At 43.9% G+C, this 16979-nt stretch overlaps 1 protein-coding gene, 1 long non-coding RNA gene and 1 other non-coding gene across 4 annotated transcripts in view; 2 read left to right on the top strand and 1 right to left on the bottom strand.

The window, feature by feature from the left end:
- LOC130296855 (uncharacterized) overlaps window positions 1-7116 on the top strand; it is a 29524-nt gene extending 22408 nt beyond the window's left edge. Inside the window, exon 3 of the long non-coding RNA XR_008849310.1 lies at window positions 6857-7116. This is a non-coding gene — a long non-coding RNA (uncharacterized LOC130296855). The remainder of the gene's footprint in view (window positions 1-6856) is intronic.
- The window catches only part of MYO1D (myosin ID), a 141028-nt gene that overhangs the window by 83651 nt on the left and 40398 nt on the right, over window positions 1-16979 (bottom strand). The window lies entirely within an intron of this gene.
- Window positions 14828-15015, top strand: LOC130297182 (U2 spliceosomal RNA). Its single transcript, XR_008849442.1, has one exon. It is a non-coding gene; the product is annotated as a U2 spliceosomal RNA (small nuclear RNA).

The raw sequence follows: 16979 nt of genomic DNA, 5'->3' as shown, positions 1-16979 counted from the left end.
AATGCTCTCTGATGACATCACGAGCACAGTTCTCTCTGCTGACGTTATTATAATAATAATGATAATAACGTCAGCAGAGAGAACTGTGCTCGTGATGTCATCAGAGAGCATTCCAAAAAGAAAATAATTTCCTCTGTAGTATTCAGCAGCTAATAAGTACAGGAAGGATTAAGATTTTTTAATAGAAGTAATTTACAAATATGTTTACCTTTCTGCCACTAGTTGATTTAAAAGAAAAAAGGTTTTCACCGGAGTACCCCTTTAATTCCAAAAATGGTTAAGTCTCTGCACGGGGCGCCGTTCTCCCCGCCATATATAACTATTCATCACAAGTCTCAATAGCAGCCTTCTGGAGACGGCTGCTATGGGGTTTTTTAGGTGCAGAATTTAAAATGCATTCCGTTTGGAGAAATTGTTTTAGCGTATAGTGCTGCATAATAGTCTTTAGTCTAAAAGAACAAACCAGTAGGTCCTAGACAGAGAAGGAGAAGTTGGTCTAGTCTAGTCAGTGTGTCTCAGACTATCTCAGGCCAATGAAAAAGCTCCTGTGTGCTTCTCCCTGCCAGCAAGCCCGCTATGCAGAAACTTAGTTAAGGGTGCGTAAACGACAGACTGGATGAATTCACTTGTTCAGTGTTTTCATGCTTGTCGGTGTCTGGGATCTGAGACACAAGGCCCGTGCATTAACGTTGTGAACTTATAAGAAGAGTGAGCTGGACAGCACTTTCTCTGTGAGAAGCTTTGTTAACCCTGGTTCTGCTAGGTAATCCTGTTATAGTTATTCAACTATTCAGGTCAGTTTTGAGTTGTTCATGGTAAATCCCACAGCATCGTGTGGAGTAAATATATACATCCACAAGCTGCATCCATTACACAATGAAGGGGTATGTACTAGAAATCTGTATTCCGACTACGAGAGGAAGATTCACTTTCAGTCAGAGGAGAGAAGATGAACAAGGGCTTGTCTGCATCCACTCTTAGTGGACTTCCAGCCAGAGCAAATGCAGTGTGTTACTTCCATGCCAAGAGTCTTACTGCCTCATCATAGGATATTGTAGCGCACCTAAATATAAATATTCACCAGGGGGAGACCATTTGTGAAGACCCCTTTTCAGTAGAGCAAACGTGTCTGGACTGTAAAGTAACACTCAAAAGTGCTTCAAGTCTTTCTTAAAGGAGTACTCTGGGATAGGTTGGCTTTTCAGTAACATTCCCATTCTGGTTGTTCTAAAAAAATAAAAATAAACATCTACTTAGCTCCTGCGGCTTCCCTGGTGCCTCCATTGTCCCACTGCTGTCCCCACTGCTCTCTTCTTCCTGGTTCCCTGTGGTCAATACATCACGCTACAGCCACAGCCATATCCATCTCGGCCAGAGATGAGCAGAGCAGCAATGTGACATATGGCCCGGGCACCGATCTTCTTCCTGGTGCTGGGGCTCAATATGTCCCACCCATTGCTGCTCAGCCAATTACAGGCCGAGATGGAAAATTGCTGCAGCCATCAATTGGCTGAGCCGCTGCTTTATATATTGACCACAGGGAACCAGGAAGAAGATGCACTGGGACCACAGCGGGACAACCAAGGCACCGGCAGGGGGTAAGCAGAGGTTTGTTACTTAAAATACACCCAGTCATTAAGGTACTCTAAAAAGCCTGTATTTTACTAAAGCTACCAAAGGGATTGTTCCCTTTTCCTATACACTGAAGATAAAGTGTGTGAACTATGCAATAATGACCTTTCATAACCAAACTGAGTCACTTTATTTGACTTTCTACATAATCTCTGACCACTAGTACTGGGAAATCTGCTGGCCTCATTTTCCGATAACCACATTTACTCTGGTTATTACAATTCCATGCGCTCCTCCATATGGCTATCCTCCAGGAGGGTAAATATGCATACATACTGTAGGTATAGACAATGTAGAAAGGCTCCTTCCCTCCTGTATTATTTCTATGCACCGTTTCTCGCCGGACAGGTAATTTGTACAGGACATATACATTTCCTCCAGCCTTGCGTGCTCTCCATTATAACCACTCCCTGGCTGTACGACTCTGCTCTCCTCAAACTGTTCTCCTAAAGACCATAATAAACCTATATAAACCCAACCCAGGAAATTACACCAATTAACCCATAGACTGCTGTTTATTTCCTAAGGCCTTAAGAACAGCACAATATGGAAGTGACATTAAAGTTACTTAACAGAGATATCTTAGTAACACCTGTCACATCTTCTCCTCTTACTTAGTCATCTTGTACTGTTCTACATGGCCATTGAAAAAAGTAAAGCAGAAAAAAAACTAAATATATATTAATAAAAAGTCCTCCATAGGTTTCCCCAGAGGAATCTATTTTCTCTACCTTTCCCTTTTATTGAAAGTGCATGATATGTAATATGTTTGGGAAAAGTGACCATGCATAGGCCAATGTTCCTTTTGCTGGGCATAGTAATAGAGGGTTATCCCTTCCAGTCATAACAATAAGGCTGGGTTCACCTATATTTAGGATCTAAAGTGAACCCAACCTAATATTGGGTTCAGTGGGCATCAGTTGTCTAGGATCCAGCAGGTATTATTTGTGCAGGATGCAAGTGGGAATGCTGCGAGATTTGTTCCCCCGTGCCGGCACCTTGCCTGGCAACTCGGATAACTGAACAGTCATGCCAAAAGTTTTGACCGATCTGGGTCTGGATATTTAGACATCCACTGATCATTAGATAGAGCCGGGAGAAGTGCCAAGTGCTCTTCACTCCCCAGCTGTCTCTGACTTGTTGCAGGAGACTGTTCTATTGTAAGTCTATGGAGCTCATCCCCTGCAATAAGCTGGATATAGCTGCAAGCTGGGGAGTAAAGCAAACTGCTGTACAACTCTCCTGGCTTTATCCAACAATAGATGGGGGGACTGAATATCCAGACCCCAATCAATCAAAACCTTTGACATGTCTGTGTGACATTTTAAAAGTTTTTTAAGTGCAGTGTCCGTTTTCTCTAAGTGTGATGCTGGCCTTGGATAAGAAGAGAAATATAACTACACTTATTTCAGTCACCTTGGCTTTTCCATGTCCCACAACGCATTAAAGGTGTAGTCTCATGGAAAAAAACTGCAAGATAGGGGATAAGTTTTAGATCAAGGGGGGGTCCGAACGCTGGGGCCCCCTGCAATCTCCTGAAGGGAGCCCCAGCTCTCCCCTGGAGCGGCGCGTCACGACCCCCACCCGAAACGGGGGCTGCCACGCCCCCTCCATATATCTCTATGGGAGAGCTGTTCGCTATCTTCGGACACTCTCAGAGAATTATGGAGGGTGCGTGGCAGCCTCCGCTTTAGGCAGGGGTCATGACGCGCCTCTGCAGGGGAGAGCAGGGGCTCCATGCAGGAGATCGCGGGGGCCCTTGCACTCGGACCCCCCGCTATCTAAAACTTATCCCCTATCCTGCGGAGACTACTCCTTTAATGGGACATGGAAAAGCCAAGGTGACTGAAATAAATGCAGTTAATTTTCTCTTCTTATCTAAGGCCAGTGTCCCACTTAGAGAAAACTGACACTGTCACACACTATAAAAACTTTTGACATGTCCCACAGCTATATCCAGCTTGTTGCAGGTGATGAGCTCCATAGACTCCATAGAGATGTCTCCTTAAACACAACAAGAAAGTGCATGCTGGGAATTGTAGTTTGTACATGTGTCACGGGGAAACAACAATCAAATCAAAGTGTTAAATTCTATTGAATACACAATGCTGAGAATATAAATAGATATATACAGTATCATGCATTTTATGATGTCCACACCACAATAGTCTGCAGACACTTGGCAGACTATCACGACATACAACACATGTTCTGCTCCTCTAGTCTCCAGTTCTCTCGTAGTGAAAAGATTCACATGATTCTCTTATGTATATGTGTAAACCTATTTACATGATTCCACGTGCACAGCTCCACCCGGCCTCTCTGATCCTGCAATGTGTTTTTCGTTAGAAGGGACATTTTTGTGGTGCAGTTGGCTTATTCCACAGGGGGAAAAAACATAAGAGACTTGAATTCCTGCTCAGGCCTTTGGCAGCAGGTCTTTAACTCATTCTAAGGAGCTGCTGCGGGGTTAAAGGGGTATTTCGGTGGAAAACAAGTGTTTTCAAAACAACTGGTGCCAGAAAGTTAAACAGATTTGTAATTTACTTCTATTAAAAAATTCTTAATCCTTACAGTATTTATCAGCTTCTGTATGCTCCACAGGAAGTTGAGTTGTTCTTTCTAGTCTAACTACAGTGCTCTATGCTGACACCTCAGTCTGTATCAGGAACTGTCCAGAGCAGAAGCAAATCCCCATAGCAAACCTATCCTGCTCCAGACATGGACAGAGGAGGCAGCAGAGAGCAATCATTTACAAACCTGTAACTTTTTGGCACCAGTTGATTTAAAAAAAATTGTTTTCCACCGGAGTACCCCTTTAAATGTTTAAGCCAAGTTAAAGCAACATAGTCCTTATCGGATAGGATTTCATACCAATCTTTAATTGATATATACTTCATTAAAGGGGTTTTCCATCTCAGATTTATGGCATACCCACAGCATAGGTCCTAAATGTCTGACCCCAACCGATAAAAACAGTAACCATTGAAATTGGATTGGTGGAAAAAGGTGCCCAAGGGGAATGATAGGTGTGGTAGTGCAGGTCAACTGGGAGTAGTAGTTATGCAGGGAAGTAGATGGCTGTGTATTATGGCATAGTGGTATAGCTAACCTGATCAAGAGTAGAATGTTAAAGACTGTAGTGCAGGTGCCAGGGTCACTGTCTTTTTAAAATTGCCTGTCTTTGGCGGAGGCCTGCTTTATACGTTGCTTCCCAGCCTGGAGCAGAAACAGTTGTGGTGGCCCAGTACAGGAGATGTTACCCCATACCCTTGCTGCCCTGTCAGGCAGCCTCCTTCAGTGTCCCCAGGGCCCCTTGCACCTGTTTCCCCCCTGTACATATGTTCTGCAGTGTATTGTATTATAAAATGAAGGTACCAGTGACCAGGTGATCCCAAGATTGACCTATGGGCTCCCTGCTAGTCTCCCCCATATAAGCCCTGGGTGGAGCTTCTCTCTCTTCTCTCTCTTGCTTCCTGCTGAGGTCCAGTGCAGTCGCCTAGTGTGTGTCCAGAGTGTTGACGGCCTCAAAGTCAAGTCCTGCAGCCACCATAATTTCAAGATACCGGTAGCTAAAGTCACAGATTTATGAGTAAAGTCAAGTTAGTCCCTCTCATCTGTCAAGTCAGTGTGGTCTGCATTCAATTGTTCAGTCTTACTACAAGTCCCAGGAAGCCCTTAAGGTCTCTGCATCACTGGTCACTTCCTTGGGCCCTGGCTGAACTTTATAGACTTCACCAACTGTCTACCCTCAGTAATGCTACCGTTGTCCGTAAATTGACGTCAGAGTCTTTATTGCCCCCGTGCCTAGCCCAGTATCCAGCGGTATACCTGTGGGTGGTTATAGGCTAAACCACGCCCTGGCATCACGAATACAAGGGGTTAATGCCACCTGCCCCCAGGGTAACAACATCTGCCCTCATCACACACTGATACCAAACAGTTATTTGGGCACACCCATCCTGGAGCACCGTCACTCCTGTCTATTTTAAGGTTTGGATAATTACAGGCTAAGTGTGCGGTCACAACAACAGACACTGCGCTCTACACAATGATTGCACATGAGGACGGAGAAGGATCTGGCACTCGTCTTTGAAGTGGGAGATGCCAGCCCATGGGCCAGATCCTTCTCCGTCCTCATGTGCAATCATTGTGTAGAGTGCACACAAGAAAAAAGAAAGATAGCCGGCACAACAGCCTAATACACGGGTGCACACTGCCATGGCATCAGAGTATACAAAAAAAGAGGATTGCAGCAGCACACATTGGTCAAAAAAATTGAGGCTCTTAGCGCACTTTTTGATCAAAACGTGTCCCCCATCCACCACGGGGAGGTGGCCTCATTTAGGATGGGAACCTAGCACAAATTCTGAGCCTAACACTCAACTATCCACTCACCTCTGCTGGGCATATAGCCTCTGACTGGGTGACATGCTGGATCCATTTAAAACTCCACCTGTGAGAAAGGGGGAGGGGTACACAGCTAAACAGGGTGCCATTACCCCCTGAATTGTACACACAAGAAAAAAGAAAGATAGCCGGCACAACAGCCTAATACACGGGTGCACACTGCCATGGCATCAGAGTATACAAAAAAAGAGGATTGCAGCAGCACACATTGGTCCAAAAAATTGAGGCTCTTAGCGCACTTTTTGATCAAAACGTGTCCCCCATCCACCACGGGGAGGTGGCCTTTTTTTGACCAATGTGTGCTGCTGCAATCCTCTTTTTTTGTATACTCTGATGCCATGGCAGTGTGCACCCGTGTATTAGGCTGTTGTGCCGGCTATCTTTCTTTTTTCTTGTGTGTACAATTCAGGGGGTAATGGCACCCTGTTTAGCTGTGCACCCCTCCCCCTTTCTCACAGGTGGAGTTTTAAATGGATCCAGCATGTCACCCAGTCAGAGGCTATATGCCCAGCAGAGGTGAGTGGATAGTTGAGTGTTAGGCTCAGAATTTGTGCTAGGTTCCCATCCTAAATGAGGCCACCTCCCCGTGGTGGATGGGGGACACGTTTTGATCAAAAAGTGCGCTAAGAGCCTAAATTTTTTTGACCAATGTGTGCTGCTGCAATCTTCTTTTTTTGTATTGTGTAGAGTGCAGTGTCTAGTGCTATTCTCTAAGTTCCCATCCCCTGCCTTTATTATATGACTAGCTATGGGAAAAGCTGGCCGATCCTGGCCTGTAAACATAACTTACTGACATAATTTTATTGTATTATAGGCACAACTGCAAAGATAGAAAGAGAAGATTGACAGCAGAAAAAGATCACATTGTCTAGTCTGCCCTTATATTATCCCAGACATGCAAGCATTCACTTACTGGATTTACCAACTACACTTGTTGGAAGTTTCTTCCAAGCCTCTACTTCATCATTGCTTCTGATCTAGACCCCAACCTGAAATTGTGCCCCGTGTAGGGCAGTGGTCCCTAACCCAGCCCTCAAGGCCCACAAACATTCTGGATTGTTACTCCATTGGAACAGGGTAAGTTCAAGTCCTGAACCTTTGGCGGGCCATGAGGACTGGGTTGGGAACCACTGCTGTAGGGTAGATAAAGTTTTCCATCATTATGCCCCCCATTCCCTTTTCCCCCTGTAACATACATAAAAGTTTTTTTTTTTATCATGACTGCTCTTTTTTTCTTCCCTCCTGTAACATAAGTAAAGGTTTACAGATCTGTACCATGGGCAAAAGGGGCAATTGCCATTGGACCTGTCCCATCCCACTCCAAAGGGACTAATCAACTTACCACCTTCTCTTAAACCCATGTCATTTTGGAAGCTGTAGTATTATTTAGACACGTTTTAATACTGGCCAATTCTATTTGGCGGTAGTTCAAGCTTTCTAAAACATGGGAAGCCCAACATCCCCTGAGTCCTGTGTCATTAGAAGTCTACTAAAGTCTCCTAAGATGCATCAGCCCAAGTGCACCTGAAACCCAATATACCAACATAATAAATTCGCCCCTGTCTGAATTAATATACATGGGCCATGGTTGCACAAACAATTGCAGATGTGTAGAATCATATGTAAAAATTTTTTTTTTTTTACTTGTTTTTCCGCATTGCAGTTTTATCCCTTCTTCAAAAGTATGCAGTGGAATGATATCAGGTTATCTCCAGAATAACGGAGTATAATGGGTCTAATGTTATACTGTCCCTTTAAAGTAAAGTCTGGGACAGGCCACTTCCGTTCTGTACACTAAAGAACAATGATACAAAGCAGTAAGTGTAAAACCATCACAAAAGAAGAGCCGCACTCATAAATGCTTTCCATGATATTATATATCGTGTGCTTTATACAGGAATATAAAGCTGTGTACACACTTGCCTATGACAATCATGTCATGGTGGATGAATGAATAGATGTCATCCTAGTAACACATAAGCCTCTGCACTTCTACTCGCTCAGGGGTTAACACTGTAAAGCAACGATGTGGTTATTGTTTTATTAGGGCAATAAACAAGTAATGCAGGGGAGGTGCACAGATGACTTCTGAGGTGTATGGACTTTGGCTCTAAAAACCATAAAATATTTTATTTTGTACCAATCTCTATTGACCAGACATTTTAACCAATAAACTACTAGCTAAGATACATATTTGCCTTCACTTACTTTGTGTGGTTTAAGGGTCACCAAATAAAAAAAATTGACATGTCGTAGGGACACTTAAAACGCTTGGAATGGTCTGAACACCCAGACACCAACCGATTGATAGAACAACACAGGAGAAGGCTGCACCAAGGCTGGTTTTCAATTTCTTTTTTGGAAAACTGCAGTTTTTGAGACAAAGCCAGAAGTGTATTCAAATGGTATGGGAAACATAAACGAAGGACTCCATATATCATTATGGGAGATACGCAAACACTATATCTCCGTCTCTCCCATAGACCTGAATGGATGGCAGCTGGCAGTCTGAACATAAATGTTCAGAATGCCGGGGTTTCGGGCTGGAGATCGTGGGGGTCCCAGCAGTCGGCCCCTCCATGATCAGCCATATTATCTGTCACGTCAGGCAGGGATAGAGTGCAGCCCTTATCTTGCCCACTCCCTCTGTCCCTGCCTATTGCATACCCGCCCTAGGCAGCGGGTCCACAACCACAGTGCCGGTCTCTTCCTAAATAAGTGAGGGACAGTGACAGGTCAAAACAATAAACTACAAAAACTGACAAGGTTGGGAAACAGCAGGAGGAACACATAACTAACAGAAATAAACCTAAACACACACACACACTGAATACAAAGTCAATGAGCCGAGTCAAAACCAGGAGGTTATGGAGTACAACAACAGAGAGCCAAAGAGGAGTCAAAAGCCAAGCCAAAAAGTCACAGAGACAATAATAATAATAATACAGAGGTTGCTAGTTTCATATACAAGAACTTTCACAGGCAAAGCATGACTGAGAAAAACTTCCTTATGTAGTCCCAGCCACCAAAATAAACAACAGGGCTAAAAAGCATTAACCCTGCGGGTTCTGGCAGAACCAGTCATCACATTATCCCTTGTCCTTTGGACAGGGGATAGTATGCCTAGGACCAGAGTACCCCTTTAAATTATATTCTTGTGAAAGTCCCTATAATATTATATTGTTAGATATGATGATATCCGTTTCTGTAGGGAATCTGGCCAATAGATTTAAATTTATTTTTATTCCTGTATGCACCACCAAAAGATGGTAAGAGACAGTTTCACACGAGTGTAATATTCACATGTGGCTGTAATAAGTGTGCAGAAATGCTCATGTGATACGGACCTAGTTCTGGGTCTGGATGTGGCAGATCATTTTTAACATGTTTTTGCAAAGAGTGAAATCAGCTGTAAACTGAGGCTGCTGTACTGAGGCTGCTGTACTGCAATAGAATGAGTAGGCTGCAAAAGTAAAAATCCACAGCAATCCCCAATTTCCATGCAGATGTTTTTATGGCATATGTGGATTGAATATAGACAACTCTTCATTTGTACTGTAGTCGAACACCGTAAATCATCAAAAAATTCACCATGTCTGGACCCAACCAAGTACAGGACTTGAAAGGGCAGAGAATGGGTAGAACATGATTCTCTCTTTGTTGTTCTCAGTAAAACTCAATGACAAAGTGTTTCTACATGTAAGAATTCACATTATCAGATATTCTCTTTCTCCTCTTCTCATCAGATCTAATCTCTTGCAGAGACCTCCCTGTCACATCATTTTATGTGTCTACCACTCCCATGTATGCAGCACCTTGTTCTACCACTTCAGCCTACAGAAAAGGGTATCTTCGCAGTCTACTAACACCCCTGAGGAGGTGTGAAAGGAAGAGAGAGTCTTTTCTCCAGGGCTGAAGAGATCATGTCCTTTAAGGTCTAAATATCTGTATAAAAACCAGCCTCATAGATACAAGTGTGCAGATCTCCATTTCTTGGAAAGGAAAATTGAGTACAGGTGTTTGGCAAGACTTCCATCACTTTAGATCTTGTGATAATGATCAACTGAGGCCCAAATACCTTCTTGCAATAAACCTGCAAAGCTCAGAAGACGAGATAAAAAGCCTCATTTACTGCGCACTCAATAGTAATAACACAAAGTGAAGATAGGTCAAATACTGTGAAGTTACTTATTGAAAATGTTAGATAGAATTAAGAGAGAAATATGCCTGTTTTTCCCCAGAGTGCAGAAAAAAACTGGTTGGAATATCTGCCCCTAAATAGCAAAGAAATGAATGTTCAACCATTATGGATTCATAAGTTTTGGGTTCAGAATGAACAAGATCTCTAGCCTGAGCTGAGGACCACAGGACAATATTTTACATTCTCTGTATCATGTAATAGCCTGACCACACTAGTCTATAATGTAACCACCCCACACATCAGAGGTGTTCCCCGGCACCTACCACAAGGACACGTCACAAATTGTTCTTAGATAAGGTTTCTACTTCTAAAAAGGAATGTCTGCAAAGGACTGTGTCTGGTAAAACGGCCCTTAAAGCTGGCCATACCTCATCCATATGTGCCAGCCAAATGTGCCAATTTGGAGTGACCAGCTCGCCATCTTAGGTGTACAGTGGAGCCACCAAGCTCTCCCCTAAAATCTGCTGTAAAGAGGTCAGAAAGTTTTGTCATGTTGGGTTAAAATTGCCTGACTCTCGGACTGTCAAGAAGCGAGGCATCAGGCCATTGGATTTCTATATACCGTACTGAATCTTTGAATTTTCAGGGGAAAAGAGATTCTGCCAGTGGTGTCTGGCAGCAGTTTTCTCCCCTCTCCCCATTCAGAACACATACATGCTCAAGCAGCAGGTATAAGGGATGGGTGGGAATCAGCAGAGGTGGCTGTTGACCGAACTCCTGTTTGGCAGAGAGCTATTTCAGAGTTATGGTCAGCTTACCTATTCACACGGCAGAATTTCTGCTTGTGGAAAGTGAACAGACCCTTAGTGTTTTGGGCTGAAATGCACTTACAGACATAGCCATCAAACTGTTTCTGGATAATCTTTTCTACTTCTGGACAACCCCTTGGGGGAAGCTGTCATCACTATTATGCAGCCTGAATGACAAGTCATTGGGGCGTTCCCTGGTGGCTTCTTTCTGCTCCGCCCCAATGACTTGTGATTCAGGCAGCATGATAGTGATGATAGCTTCTGTGGTGGCCCAGTACAGGAGTTGTACCCCTGTACCCTTGCCCTGCCAGGCAGCCTCCCTTTAGTTTCCCCTGGGCCCCCCTTGCATCTGCCCCCATGTACATATGTTTATTATGTAGTAGGCTGTATAATGTGTAAGGAAAGGTATAGCCCAGGTTCCAGCGGTATACCTTCAGGTGGTATTGAGGATAAACCACGCCCTGGTGTAACGAATACAAGGGGATAATGCCATCTGCTCCTAGGGTAATTCCATCTGCCCTTTGCATCACACCCTTTACCTCACTTCCCTTTAAGAGGAACATGCATCATTATGTCCACAGAATATATTAGTGGTCTAAAGTTGACTAAAAACTTGAGACCACTTTTGGGTGAGTACCAACTGGTCTTACACCTTAGACAGCCAACACTTATTTAACCGACATTGAATGCTTTTTCAATGAGAGAGTAGAATAAGAGTAGAATAAGTCATTGACCTGGGCAGGATTGTTAAAATTCAAGATGTCGAATACCAAAATAATCTCAAACTGTTCTTGCTGACTCCTTATCCAGTTAAACCCACACACGGTTTCATCATGAATTACAATATTAGATAAGTAATAATGTGCTATGGAAACCCGCAGCATATCAATAGCTATTGTGGGTTTTCATTATGGATTTCAACCCTTTATTGTGTAGGTGTAATATGCACAGTCAAATTCACATCCTTTGACAAAGAGAGCATGCGCCCGAAATGCGTCAAGATAGGAACGTAGTGGACTGAATGAGGTGTTGTTCACAATTTAACAATGAATAAAAGCTGCAAAAAATGCAAGTGCTGGATCGATCTTTTATTGCCACGTTAAATGCATAGCGTGTAACATGTAGATATTGGTGCCGATTCACATTAAAATTCACTGTCTGTGGATCGAAACAAGTACATTCAACATGACCAGCATACCTTTTTAATAAAAACAGGAGAATAAGCTGCTATCAGATTATCTCCAGTGGGAAAAAAGGTTTGGACAATTTAACACGTTTTACACATTCTCGACTATTTCGAATAAACATTGGCAGAAATCTTCTTTGATCTTATGTCTGGCCCGTGTGGATAACACAGGTTTCAGAGCAGCATTACTTTATCAGTATAGGTAAAACTGCCGTTTTTTCAATTGCTCTTGGCCCAGCAAAACTAGAAGATGTCACAATGGTGACTTTTTTTTTTTGCTGTAATAACACAACAAAAAAAAAGTTAAGAAAAAAAAGAAACTATGTACTGTTTTCCATCCCTTGCCTCAAACATGTTTTTCACTTCTAAGTTTTAATATTACTTTAAACACAAAGCTTTCATATCCCCTTAGGAATAGTTTGGGTTCGTAGCAGCACTTCCTGTGGTTTTGCTTCTACAATAATAAAAAAGAACAAAAATAAAACACAAAAATGTATCATATGTTATTAAAAAAAAGGATATTAATAATATTAAGACCAACAAAATGCATAATAAAAACCTGTGGTAGAAATACGTTTGGATTGTCTAACAATGAGCCGCCTAGGCTTTGTGAAGGCCACACCTTGTTGGTCAATAGGAACGAGACTAAGTTATCTCAGACAGCACTAAGGTGAACAGATCTGTGGAAGTGAATGTGTAAAACTGAACAGTATACGGTGATGAAAGAGATTATGAGGTATGGGCCCCCGAATTATGTTTTTATTTGCATTACAAATACTTGTCTTACAGTACTAGGGGTTACATCCTATTATATGTGACGATAAAAGTGCATACAAGGAAGCACATGGTGCCAATATAAAAATGATTAAACTAATCTGATCGGACTAGTCATATTCCTTCACTTATAACCTTGTCCAGGTTTGCCAGAATACCCAGGTGATTCTATGGCAGTTGCAAAGAAATGTAGTTGCCAAACTTTTACTTCAAATCACATTTGTAACTTGTGGCCTACCATTTCCCTGACTCCTCTCACCTCTCAAAGATATTACCGCTACTTAGGAGCAGCCTGCATGCCTCTCTTATACAAGCTGTAAACTAGTGCTTTACTCACTGTCTTCACATACTACCGTGTTTCCCCGAAAATAGGCCCTAGCTGGATTATCGGGGTGGGCTGAAATATAAGCCCTACCCCGAAAATAAGACCTAGACCAGTGGTCTCCAACCTGCGGACCTCCAGATGTTGCAAATGTTTGCAACATCTGGAGGTCCGCAGGTTGATGACCACTGACCTAGACAATGCCCGGGCTGCAAATATTAAAAAACAAACTTTAACTTACCTTTGTCCTCCGTTCCCCCAATGCTAAGGAACCGGCCTCGCTGTCCTCCGCTGTTATTGCTGCGGTCCTGGGGATGGGAACGTCACAGAGCCTTCAGCCTATCACCGGCCGCAGCGATGTCCCGCCTTTGCCGATGATAGGCTGAACCCACTGTGATGTAAGAAGCAGGCCGGCTTCTTACATGACAGTCGGCTCAGCCTATCATCGGCCGAGGTGGGACATCGCTGCGGCCGGTGATATGCTGAAGGCTCTGTGACGTCCCAACACCAGGAAGCAGCAAGAACAGCGGAGGGAACATGAGGTCGGTGCCTTAGCAACGGGGGAACGGAGGACGAAGGTAAGTTAAAGTTTGTTTTTTAATATTTGCAGCCCGGGCACAGGAATACAAAGCGCAGCGGCTGATAATTATTTTGGGGGGGGGGAGAGAAGCTGCGCTCGTGGGTGACAAATGATTAGTCCCCCGATGTGGGGTGCAGCGCTGGGCTGATATACCGGCGGGGTGGGGGGAGGGACGTTGGGGGGCAGAGCTGCGCCCATCACATGTTGATAATGGGGGGGGGGTGTAAATATTGTGGAACCGCCATGTTGTTCAATGTGCATACCGTACTGTAAATAAATAAGCCCTACCCTGACAATAGTGTGTTTTTTGTGGCTAAATTTAATATAAGACCCGGTCCTATTTTCGGAGAAACACGGTACATAGATCTGCTAATTAGAGTAATTAGAGACATTGGGGGAGATTTATCAAAACCAGTGGACAGGCAAAGTTGCCCAGTTGCCCATAGCAACCATACAGATCGCTTCTTTCATTCTTAACAAGGCCTTTGCAAAATAAAAGAAGCAATCTGATTGGTTTCTATGGGCAACTTTGCCCGTCCACTGGTTTTGATAAATCTCCCCCATTATCTGCTGCCCAGTGTGTGAAACTTAATCCCATTTTAGACAGGGAGGGAGGAAAATGCTAGAGAGCAGTAAAGGCAAAAGAAAATATGTACTTCAGGGTGGGGAAAAGTGAGATAAATGCATGTTGAGAATACAAGACTTTGCAACAGATAAACACTAGGGCCCAAATTTATCAAACTGTGTGAGGGGGAAAAAAATGGAGATTTTACCACAGCGACCAATCACAGCTCACCTTTCACTTTACCAGAGCTGTGATTGGTCGCTGAGGTAAAATCTCTCCATTTTTTATTCTCACACAGTTTGATAAATCTGGGCCCAGGAGCCCAACCCCATGTCTGGGATTGTCTTAAGGATGCATCACCACTATAGACAGTATATTAGTAGATGACCTATCTTACAGCATGTAAACTTCGCTTCTCGGCCTTTTGGCTAAGATCAAGTGTAGTATCTGTTCTTATCAGTTTTTCATGCCGGTGGACAGTAATGCCGATATGGGGCTGGTGGGGATGGGTGCTGCATGGAGGATGCAGGTGTACCAGGGCTTTCCGGGGCTGGTTCTGAGGAATCAGCTCGACGGCTGCCCCGATGTGACCTGTTCCCTCCGGGTCTCGCCATGAGGCTGAGAGGGTCTAGAGCCGAGGTACTTTTGTGCCTCGGGAAGTGGTGACCCCGAGGTGCCGAAACTCACTGGGAGGATAGACTCACTGAGTTGAAGCACGGGCACCATAATCTCTTCACCTTGTGGCACTCACCTCTTGATTCCCGGCCTTCTGGCTAGGATCAGAGAAATTTTTATAGATCCGGCCGGATGTCCGGGCAGTATATCTGCACACATTCACTTATTTATTTCTTTTTTGTCTCACTGTGTCACTTTTTGCGTGTTGTGTGTTCACAGGATTTGTCAGGATGCAGTAGCCCTTCTGGGTGTCCCTCCTGGCGGTCTAGGGGAGGTGTGTGTGGCCATTAGGTTCCGCACCTCCCTGCAAACACCTCGGGTACTCCTGCTTTGGCAGGGTACCTACCGTAATCGGCTCTGCGGGCAGATACCTTGGCTAACGCCAAGGGGGATGCCGGGAGCATTTGTGGTCCCCTAGTAGCTTCGGCGAAAAGGGACATCGAACCTGGAACCTCGCAGGTACCTTTTGGTCCGGAGGCGAAGGGTAAGGTTTGTTGGGGGGCCTCTCTCCTATCGGAGAAGGGCTTGCGATAGACCGCATCCTTTGTGCACGTTTTTTTAGTGTAACACGTTTGCACTTTTTCTTGCACTTTGGGTGAATCGAAAGCACGTTCCTCGGCTTTAAAAAAAAAATAAAAAATCTTACAGCATGTAAACTACTTGAACATAAATACAAAGAACCAATTCATTATATTTAAAGGTATGTATGTGTGTGTGGTGTCCCGGTACAGGTCCCTTAAGTCCCCTCAGGAAGAGTCCCTGCAGTCCATAGGGCTCTCCTGCAGGGTTCACCCCTTTGCTCACCTTCTATTGTCTCATATAAATGCATTGTATATATTGTGTGTGCATTGTCAGTATGTATAAAGTTTGTACAAATGTGTACAGAAGTGTTAGTTATGTGAAGTCATGTGACATACCCAGAGTTCTTTGGGTACAGGACCCACAGGCTTTGCAACCAATGGGCTTTAGTCCAGCCTCCTTAGTATATAAGGGGCTGTAGTTTCTAAATTCTCTCTCTTATCTCCTGGATTTCAGCCAAGCACAATACCTGTACTATCTAAATTCATCTCATCTAGGCCAAAGCCTAAAGAACCTGCAGCCACTTCAAAATGTGAGTTATCAAGCTCTATCTACAATTCTAGAGACTACTACTCAACTCAAGAATAAAATTAGTAGCACAGTGGCCTGCATAGATATTCTCAATACTACAAGTCCCAGCAAGCCTGCGAGGTATCCTGTGTTCCGGTTGCCTCTGGAGGAACTACATAAATGTAAAGACTGTTTCTTAAGAATTACAAGTAAAAGTTCCAGTTTTTGCATAATTCCTGCTATGGACATTCCTTTATTAAAAACCGTTTTGGGTTGGTTGACGGCGGTTACCATACCGGAATAACCACATCCTGGCATCACGAACTTTAAGGGGTTAATAGCACCAGACCCTGCTACACTATAGCAACACCCCAGCTCACCACATATATGTATAGCTTCAAAATATGTTCCCTGACATGAATGGCTCCTGTGGCCTCTGTTGTCTTCTCTGGCTGCTTAATATTCTTTGCCATCCTTCTTCCCCCCTCCCTACATCTCCCAGCAATCATTGCAGCTCTGCTCTGCCAGCCCCCACCTTCCTGCTCAGAGCAGCAGAGAGAGATTCAGTGTCTGTTTGGCTGAGGCTGCACACACCTCCCAGTTCTCAGCACTAAAGGATACATGATTAATCAGTGCAGGGCAGAGACCACATGGCCTGTGTCTCTCAGAAGAGTTGCTTTCAGAGAGGGGATTTGAATAGAGAAAGAGTGGATGGCTGGATGATGTCGTTCCCTTGCTTCATACATGTAAGTGACAACCAAAGAGGGAAAACTACTCTATATAGCTAATGAATTAT

The sequence above is a fragment of the Hyla sarda genome, chromosome 12 (assembly GCF_029499605.1).
Source record: "Hyla sarda isolate aHylSar1 chromosome 12, aHylSar1.hap1, whole genome shotgun sequence".
In the NCBI taxonomy this organism is placed as follows: Eukaryota; Metazoa; Chordata; class Amphibia; order Anura; family Hylidae; genus Hyla; species Hyla sarda.
This window is presented reverse-complemented; position numbering and strand designations above follow the sequence as displayed.